The following is a 9,393-nucleotide window of genomic DNA, read 5'->3' as shown; positions in this document are numbered from 1 at the left end:
CCTGTTGAATATCATAAACAGTAGCTTCACAGTATACAAATAAATTTTAGTTCAGCTGAATAACACTAAGATAGTTATCATAGATAAGATGTAGAAAATCTCAACTACAATCTTCACATTTATGCAATCCTCCTGGCATAGGTTCAAAACATTAACGGTTCTTTCCAGCAATTCTTTTTCATCACTTTACCTTAACCCTGGGTCTCTCTAGGTCTTTGTTTCAGGTCCTACAACCTAGCACATTCCAGTTCCACAGCAAGAGTGAGGTATTTCCTTAAAATATTTGGAGTGCTCCTGTCAGCTAAGTCTTAACCAGTTGAAGGTTTTTGTTAACTTTCTTTCTTCCTTTCTTTTTTTCTTTCTTTTCTTTCTTTCCCTCTCTTCCTTCCTTCCTTCCTTCCTTCCTTCCTTCCTTCCTTCCTTTCCTGATTACAACCATCATATTTTCCCTCTGCATCATCAACTTGATTGATCTTGTCTAAGGTCTAGTCCCAGGATTCTGATTTTCTCCCTACCTTCCTCCTCCGAACTTTGATTCTAGGTACCTCCTAAAATCTGTCATTCCATTGTGAACTAGTGAATCCTGGTTAAAATCTAACAAAGTGAAATTCAATTTAAAAAATAAATTAAAACTCGGTAACTAGAAATAAAAAATATAAAACTGCACAAACACAAGATGGGGGTATAACTTATAGCCACACAAGTAAGGAATACTGGGAGATTTTTACTTCTTTGCATGCACATTGCTAGGTCACAGTATGATAAGCCTGATGAAAAGGAATGTGTTCTTGTGCTACACTGATGGGAGTATCAAGACTACATTATAATAGGGAAAGTTCTACTTTCCTCTGCATTTTTCAGAAGTTACCTATAATATAGTCTTCTGGTATAGGTAATACATTTGAAGAGGAATAAAGGCAAACTATAGAGGTCCCAGTGTAGAGAGTAACGAGTAAGAAGTAACAAATAAGTTGTTCTGACCAAGACCGAGTAACAGAGAGCAGATCTGCCATCCTGCCCAAAAACAAAACCCAAAAAACTAGATAAAATATATGTCACAAGTTTTTAAGACAATAAACATCTGTCAACAAAGGACAGTGATTTTTGAGAGATGGTAGGGGGAAAACAAAAGTAAATTCTATGATTATTCCAGGTTACTGTCTTGAGAGAAATATCAGGAAGTGGCTCAGGGTGAGGAAATACAGATAAAACTTGAGTTGAGGATAGAGCTGAGAGTCCAAGGAGATCAAGGTGGCTAGAGTTCACAGAAAAAAGTACTGGAAATGAAAGTAATGAAAAGAAAGAAACTCCTTGACCTTTAGAGGATCTTCTTCAAGTACCCAGCAGACAACTAACCAGATTATACATATCAAGAAACTATCTGATGTTGAGGAAAGAACCATCTGAAAGAATTAGAGCAAATAGTTTCTAGTGTTCATAGTAGGCTGAGAATAGTGTCTGTTCCCACAAACCAGACTAGAAAATCTTAGAATTTATAGGGCATAAGTAAATTCAGAGGATCCTGACTCAATGATAGGAATAAATAGCCCCAGAGTAAATGTTATTCAGGTTCTGACTAACAGATCTTAAAAGAAAAAACAAATAGATGCAAATTGTTTTTACATTAGGGATGCCTGGGTGGTTCAGCAGTTGAGTGTCTGCCTTTGGCTCAGGGTGTTATCCCAGGGTCCTGGGATCAAGTATCGCATCAGGTTTCCACACCGGGAGCCTGCTTCTCCCTCTGCCTATGTCTCTGCCTCTCTTTCTCTCTCTCTCTCTCTCTCCCTGTGACTATCATGAATAAATAAATAAAATCTTTAAAAAAAAAACTGGTGGAAGACATGAGTAGACATTTTTTCCAAAAAAAAAAAAAAAAAAAAAAAAACATACAATGGCATACATGAAAAGATGCTCAAAATCATTGATCACCAGGGAAATAAAATCAAAACTATAGTGAGATATCACCTCACACCTGTCAGAATGACTAAAATCAACAACACAAGAAACAACAGAAGTCAGGAAAGATGCAGAGAAAGGAGAACCCTCATGTACTGTTGGTGGGAATGCAAACTGGTGCAGCCACTGTGGAAAACAGTATGGGGTTTCCTCAAAAAGTTAAAAATAGAGCTACTCTACAATCCAGCAATTGCACTCCTAGGTATTTGCCCAAAGAACAGAAAAATACTAATTCAAAGGGATACATGCACCCTGATGTTTATAGCAGCATTATCTACAATAGCCAAATTATAGAAATAGCCAAAGCGTCCATCAACTGATGAATGGATAAAGAAGAAGTGGCATATATATATACAATAGAATATTACTCAGCCATAAAAAAGAATGAAATCTTGCGATTTGTAATGATGTAAATGGAGCCAGAAAGTATTATGTTATGTGAAATAAGTCAGAGAAAGACAAATATGATATGATTTCACTCCTAAGTGGAATTTAAGAACCAAAACAAAAGAGTGAAGGGGAAAAGAAAAAGATAAAGGAAAACCAAGAAACAGAGTCTTAACTATAGGAAACAAACTGATGGTAACCAGAAGGGGGGTTGGTGGTAAAATGGTGATGCGGATGAAGGAAGGCACTTGTGATGAGCACTGGGTGTTGTATGGAAGTCTGTTGAACCACTATACTGTATACCTGAAACTAATATTACACTGTATGTTAACTAACTGGAATTTAAATAAAAAGGGGTTTTTTCAATTTTAAAAATAAAAAATAAAAATAAATTTACTTCTCTCAATATTTGATAGAACAAGTAGACAGAAAATTAACTTAGGCAGCCCGGGTGGTGCAGTGGTTTAGCGCCGCCTTCAGCCCAGGGTGTGATCCTGGAGACCCAGGATCAAGTCCCATGTCAGGCTCCCTGCATGGAGCCTGCTTTTCCCTCTGTCCCTCTGACAGACTGTGTCTGTCTGTCTGTCTCTCTCTCTCTCTCTCTCTGTCTCATGAATAAATAAATAAAATCTTAAAAATATATATATATATATAAAAGAAAATTAGCTCGGAAATAGGATACTCGAACAACACTATCAATCCAATTTACCTAATTGATATTTATATTACACTTCTCTCAGCAATGTAGAATACACATTCTTTGTAACTGCCCAGGGAACATTTAACAAAGCAAGCCATATCCTGGGCCATAAAACTAGTTCAATAAATTGAAGGAGATTGGGGCACCTTGGTAGCACAGCCAGTTGAGTGACTGACTTGGTTTCAGCTCAGGTCGTGATCTCAGATGTAGGATATAGCTCCCAACAGGCTCTATCTACACTCAGCACAGAGTCTGCTTTAGTTTCTCTCACCCTCACCCACTGCCCCTCCTCCCTCTCCAAAATAAGTAAATCTTTAAAAACAAAAACTTTAGAAATAAATAAATACTTTTAAGAGAATTTAAGTCATACAAATGTCTGCTCTGACCACAGAGAAATTAAATTAGAAATCAGTAACAGATTTTCAGAAACTAAATAATAAGCTTCTGCATAATCCAAAGGGCAAAGAAGAATTTAAAAGGCAAATTAAGAAGTATTTTTAACTGAAAAGAAATATGACATATGTAAATTTGTAAGATGCTGCTAAAATATTTTTATGGGGAAAGTTATAACACTAAATGACTATATTAGAAAATAAGGTATCAAACCAATTAGCTTAGTTCCAACCAAAACAGGATTTGGCAAACTATGACCCTGGGGTCAATCACTGACTGTTTTTGTAGAAATAAAGTTTTATTGGAACACAGCTATACTCATTTTTCTGTATTCCATGGCAGCATACATGCTGTGGTGGCAAAACTGAGTAGTTAGACAGAGAATGTAGGGTTCACAAAGCCTAAAATATTGCATCTAGTCCATTGCATAAAAAGTTTACTCACCTCTAAACTAGAGAAAAAAACCAAAGTAGATGGAAGAAAACAAATAATAAGGATCACAAAGGAATTCAGTGAAATTTAGAAAACAAAATGAATAAATTTATGCTTCTTGGAGAAAATGTATAAAAGTGATTAACCATGAGCCAGACCTATCAGAAAAATGAGGGAAGATACAAATTACCAATATGAGAAATGATAGAAGTTATATCAATACAGATTCTACAGATAAAAGGAAAATAAAATATATTTAACTTTGTGCTAACAGATGAAATGGACAAATTTCTTTAAAAACATAGATAACCAAAGGTCACTGAAGAAATAGGTAATCTGAATAATGCTGCCCTTATTAAAGGAAATGAATTTGTAATTTAAAATCTCTCACAAAGAAAATTCCATGCCCACATGGCTTCACTGGAGAATTCTTTCAAAATTTAAGAAAGAAGTAATAACAATTTTACATAAATTCTTCTAAAAAATTGAAGAAAGATTCTGCTCATCTCAGTCTATGAGGCTATCACCTGCTTGATAACAAGAGCAGACAAAAATGTATACACAGAAAAATTCTATACCAATATTCTTCATGAATAAAAATGCAAAAATTCTTTTAAAAATTTTTAGCAAATCAAGTCTAATAATATATAAAACAGATAATACAACATGAAAGACTGAAGTTCCTCCGAGGAAGCAATGTTGGTGAGAAATTTTGGTCTAGCATTTTAAAGTCAATTAATTTAATTTATCAAATTAATACACTGGTAAAGAAAAACCATATGATCATCTCAGTAGAAGCAGAAGTAACATCTAACAAAATTCAACATATATTTCTCTTTTTTTAAAGATTTCATTTATTTATTCATGAAAGACACATATAGAGAGATGCAGAGACAAAAGCAGAGGGAGAAGCAGGCTCCCTGTGGAGAACCTGATATGGGATTGGATCCCAGGACCCCAGGATCATGCTCTGAGCAGAAGGCAGACAAAACCACTGGGGCACCTAGGCTCCCCTCAACATATATTTCTGTTAAAAACTCTCAGCAAACTAGAAATAGAAGGGAATTTACTCAATTTGATAAAAGGCATCCATAAAAACCTAACACTATCATCATACTTAATGATGGAAGAATAATTTTTCCCCTAAGATTAGGAAAAATACAAGGATGTCTGAATTTATTACATCTATTTAACCTTGTACTGAAAGTTCTAGATAGTACTATTAGGAATGAAAAGGAAATAAAGGGGAAAAAAAGAAATGAACCAGATTAGAAAGGAAAAAATACATTTTCTTTATTATTAAACAATATGAATATGTAAAAACTCCCTTGGAACCTACTAAATGTTTTTATACTTAATAGTAAGTTTATCAAGTTTGCAGAACACAAAATAAAAAATCATTTGTGTTTTTTATATTCTGGCAAAAAATCGAACATTAACATTTTTAAAATAATTACAAAATAAAATTGTAGGAGTAAATTTGACAATAGACATGCAAGACTGATGTGGGAATAGCTAACATTGCTAAAACAAAACAAAGAAGACCCAAGTTAATGGAAAGATAGCATTCCTCCATTAGGATGTCAAATCTCCCCAAATTGGTCTAGGCTCTGTGTAATCCCAATCAAAATCCCAGCAGGCTATTTTTGTAGATGTTGACAAACTGTTTCCAAAATTCATATGAAAATGTGATGGACCTGGAATAATCAACACAACTTGGAAAATGCAAAGTTGGAGAACTAATTCTACCTGATTTATTCTTATTATTGACTTACTATATCATTTTATAAAATACTTGCTGTATATTACTTACTATAGTAGTATAGTAATCAAGATGAAATGGCAGCCATGTAAAGATAGATAAATCAGTGAAGTAGGAACGCCTGCCTGGGTGGCTCAGCAGTTGAGCGTCTGCCTTCCACCCAGGGCCTGATCCTGGAGTCCCGGGATCAAGTCAGGCATCGGGCTCTTTGGGAGGAGCCTGCCTCTCCCTCTGCCTATGTCTCTGCCTCTCTCTGTATCTCTCATAAATAAATAAATAAATAAATAAATAAATAAATAAATAAATAAATAAATATCTTTAAAAAATCAGTGAAATAGAGTTAAGAGAGCTTTACATATATGAATAACTGATTTTTAATATGTAGCAAAAGGATATTATTTCAATAAGTTGTGTAAGAGTAATTGAATATCTATATAGGAATAAACTTCCATCTTATCTAAAGGCAAATATAAAAATTAATTCAAAATTTATTGTAGATCTAAATACAAAATCTGAAAATGTAAAACTTTAAATGAAACTGTAGCAAAATTTCTTTTTGAACTTTGGTTAAGCAAAGATTTCAAGGTAAGATACCAAAAACATGATCCATAAAACAAATAATAAATTGGATTTAGTTAAAATTAAAAATCATTTTCAAATAACAACTGATAAAAGAATGAAAAGACAAACCACAGACTAGAGGAAATATTTTCAAATCACATGTCTGACAAAGGACCTGAATCCAGAGAAGATAAAGAACTTGCAAAACAAAACTCCAGTTTAAAAAGAGGGACAAAAGAGTGGAACAGATATTCACCAAAGTATATAAATGGCAAATAAGCACATGAAAAGATGTTTAACATTACTAGTCATTAGAGAAATGCAGATTAAAACCACAATCAAATAGCACTAACCATCAATTTTAATTAAAGATTGATCCATCCAAGTGTTGGTGAGGATGTAGAGGAAGTGCAACTCTCATATACTGCTGGTAGGATTTTTATGGTATAACCACTTAGGAAAATTCTTTGGCAGGGTTGTTCTGCTGGTTTGGTGCTTTTTTGTGGGTTTTGTTTTTGTTTTTGTTTTTAAGTTAAATGTACATGTGATCTAATCATTCCAATCCTAGTTATGTATCCAAGAACAATGAAATCTTATGTTTATACAAAGACTTGTATAGGAATGGTTAGAACAGTTTTATTTGTAATAACCAAAAACTGGTAAAAGCTCAAATTCTATCAACAGGTGAATGAACAAATACATAAGGGCTATCCATACAATGGAATGTTATTCAACAAAACAAAAATTAAACTCCTGGTATACCCACAACACGAACAGATCTCAAAATAATTATTCTGAGAGGAAAAAAGCCAGACTTCCCAATCCATCCTCCCCAAAGTAGTATATCTTGATTGATCCACTTATATGAAACTCTAGAAGCTACAAAGTAATCTACAGTGACAGAGAGCAGATCAAGCGTCTCCTGGGGATGGAGACAGTATCAAAAAAAGAGGAAAGTATTAACCACGGTCATAAGGAAAGTCTTGAGGGTGATGGATTTGTTCACTATCTTGACTGTGATGATGATCTGTGGGTATATACATATGTCAAAACTAACCAGCCTGTACACTTTTAAAATGTTTAGTTGATTGTATATCAATAATATACCTCAATAGTAATACCTCAATAAGCTGTTTTTTAAGGAAAAAAAAACAAAGAACTGTTAGAAATGTTTTGACCAAGAAAAGATGTGTAATCCTCCTAAATCCATGCTCTACATAGTCGAGTGTTAGAATGGTGCCATAATCAAGAGACATAGTCCAGCTAACAAAGAACATAAGAATAATTCCATTTCCTCCCTTGCATTTCTTGCATAATATGAGGTATGTAATCTCCAGTGATTCTTCTTAAAATTTCCTTTTTCTCCAACATTTTTTCTCATACTCCGTTGGTTCTGTGCCATATTCTCCAGAAATGTCTTCCCCTAGCCCATCTGCTTTTTATTCTTCTCTTTACTGTTCCTGGTTGTACATCACAAAAATCTAAACAAATAGTCTGGCAACAGCAGATCTGTCCTTGGAAATTGAAGAAGGGGAAAAAACTGAGTGGGTGACACTAGAATCGATTTGACCAATCTAAAGGCGAGAAAAACTTTGGAATATTCATTCAGTGAGGGGGAAGAATATTGATGAGGTTAAGAGCAATGGTCTCTAGAGCTAAAATTTTGGGGTCTTATGCCCTGCTCTATCATGTACTAGCTGTGTGACATCAATAAATCTATCCAACCTCTCTGAGCTTCATTTACTTCATCTGTGAAATGGGGATAATAATAGCCTTCTAAGAGGAATTTTTGAGCATTAAATGATTTAATACATGTAAGACACTTAGAACTAAACCTGACAATAGGAAGCTCTCAATAAGTACTAGCTGTTCATATTGTATATTAATAACCTTGACCCTTCCACACCAAAGATATTTTTGGAAATTAGTACTTAGCCAAAATGGAATGGGCAGCCTCACATGGCAGTGAACTTCCTCTTTCTAGAAGTGATCAAACTGATGCTGTATGAGTACTCCACAGGGAAATTGTACATCAAACTAATTCATTTGATACTGACTAGAACAGGAACCACTAAGGTCCCTTTCATATATGAGAGTCTATATCTTCATGCAGCTTTTTCTGTCTTGGTTATTTTTTTCCTGCTTTCCCAATTCATCCACCCTAGATCAGAACATCCTGAATTCTCTTGATCCTAGATTTTTTATTTTAGCTTGAAGGTGTTTCATAAAAAGCCTTCTTTAGGTGACAAAACTGACAATTCATAAAAGAGAGAAATAAAAATATGAAAAATGTTAACCTCACAGGAAATCAAATATTTGATAATATGAAGAATGCCCCTGCCTTGTGTATACACAAGTCTTTAAGCCACTTAGATTTTTACAAAAAATGTAAAATGTTTTCAGCCAACTGACACCTACACAAAACAAATCTTTTTGCAAGATGGATGAAACAGAAAAACAAATTTGAAGTTAATATCTTCCAAATAGAGAATTGACAGGTATTTAACTACAAAATTCATTTCCCTGTTTTCTTTTTTCCTACTTCTTTTGCATTCAAGGAAATTGTAAGTAAACAAACAGGTTTTTCTACTCTGATGTTCAAAGGAAAATCCATTTTCTAATCAGAGTGAAATCAGTAATAATTACCAGAGTGTGTCTCCACATCTGACTTTTCTCTAGCCCCAGAATGTGGGTGAGGTGTTTTTCCTTCAGTTAAAGGCTATCACCACCTCCTCTGAGAAACTGCCCCCCCTTTCCTATTACTTTAATCTCTCTATTCTGACATTCCTCCCAAACCTGCAAATATTCCCATGTTCCTTCCATTTATTAAAAACCTCCTTTGACCTTGGATCCATCTCCAACTATCAACCAATCTATCATTTCTGCATCTTTGCTCATCTTGTCTGTCTACTACCACCATCTTCTCTCCTTTAATTCTGCTGACTATTATTCCTTTGTAAGGATGATTTCAGATGCCATTTCCTAACTATGATACCGGACACCACCTCAAACACACCAAAAGTGAAAGATGACCCTGAAGGGCTCCAATAATACCCCAAAATTGTGAAATTACCAGTTTTCTTCAATAGCCCTGAGAGTAGGGCTACTATGCTTGGCCCATACTAAATAGACACAGACTCTTTACAGAAGGAATGAATGCCCCGATTCTAGGCAAAATGCATAAGAAAAGGAACTGATGTGA

Source organism: Canis lupus, chromosome 1, assembly GCF_011100685.1.
Source record: "Canis lupus familiaris isolate Mischka breed German Shepherd chromosome 1, alternate assembly UU_Cfam_GSD_1.0, whole genome shotgun sequence".
Lineage (NCBI taxonomy): Eukaryota > Metazoa > Chordata > Mammalia > Carnivora > Canidae > Canis > Canis lupus.
Note: the sequence above shows the minus strand (reverse complement) of the source record.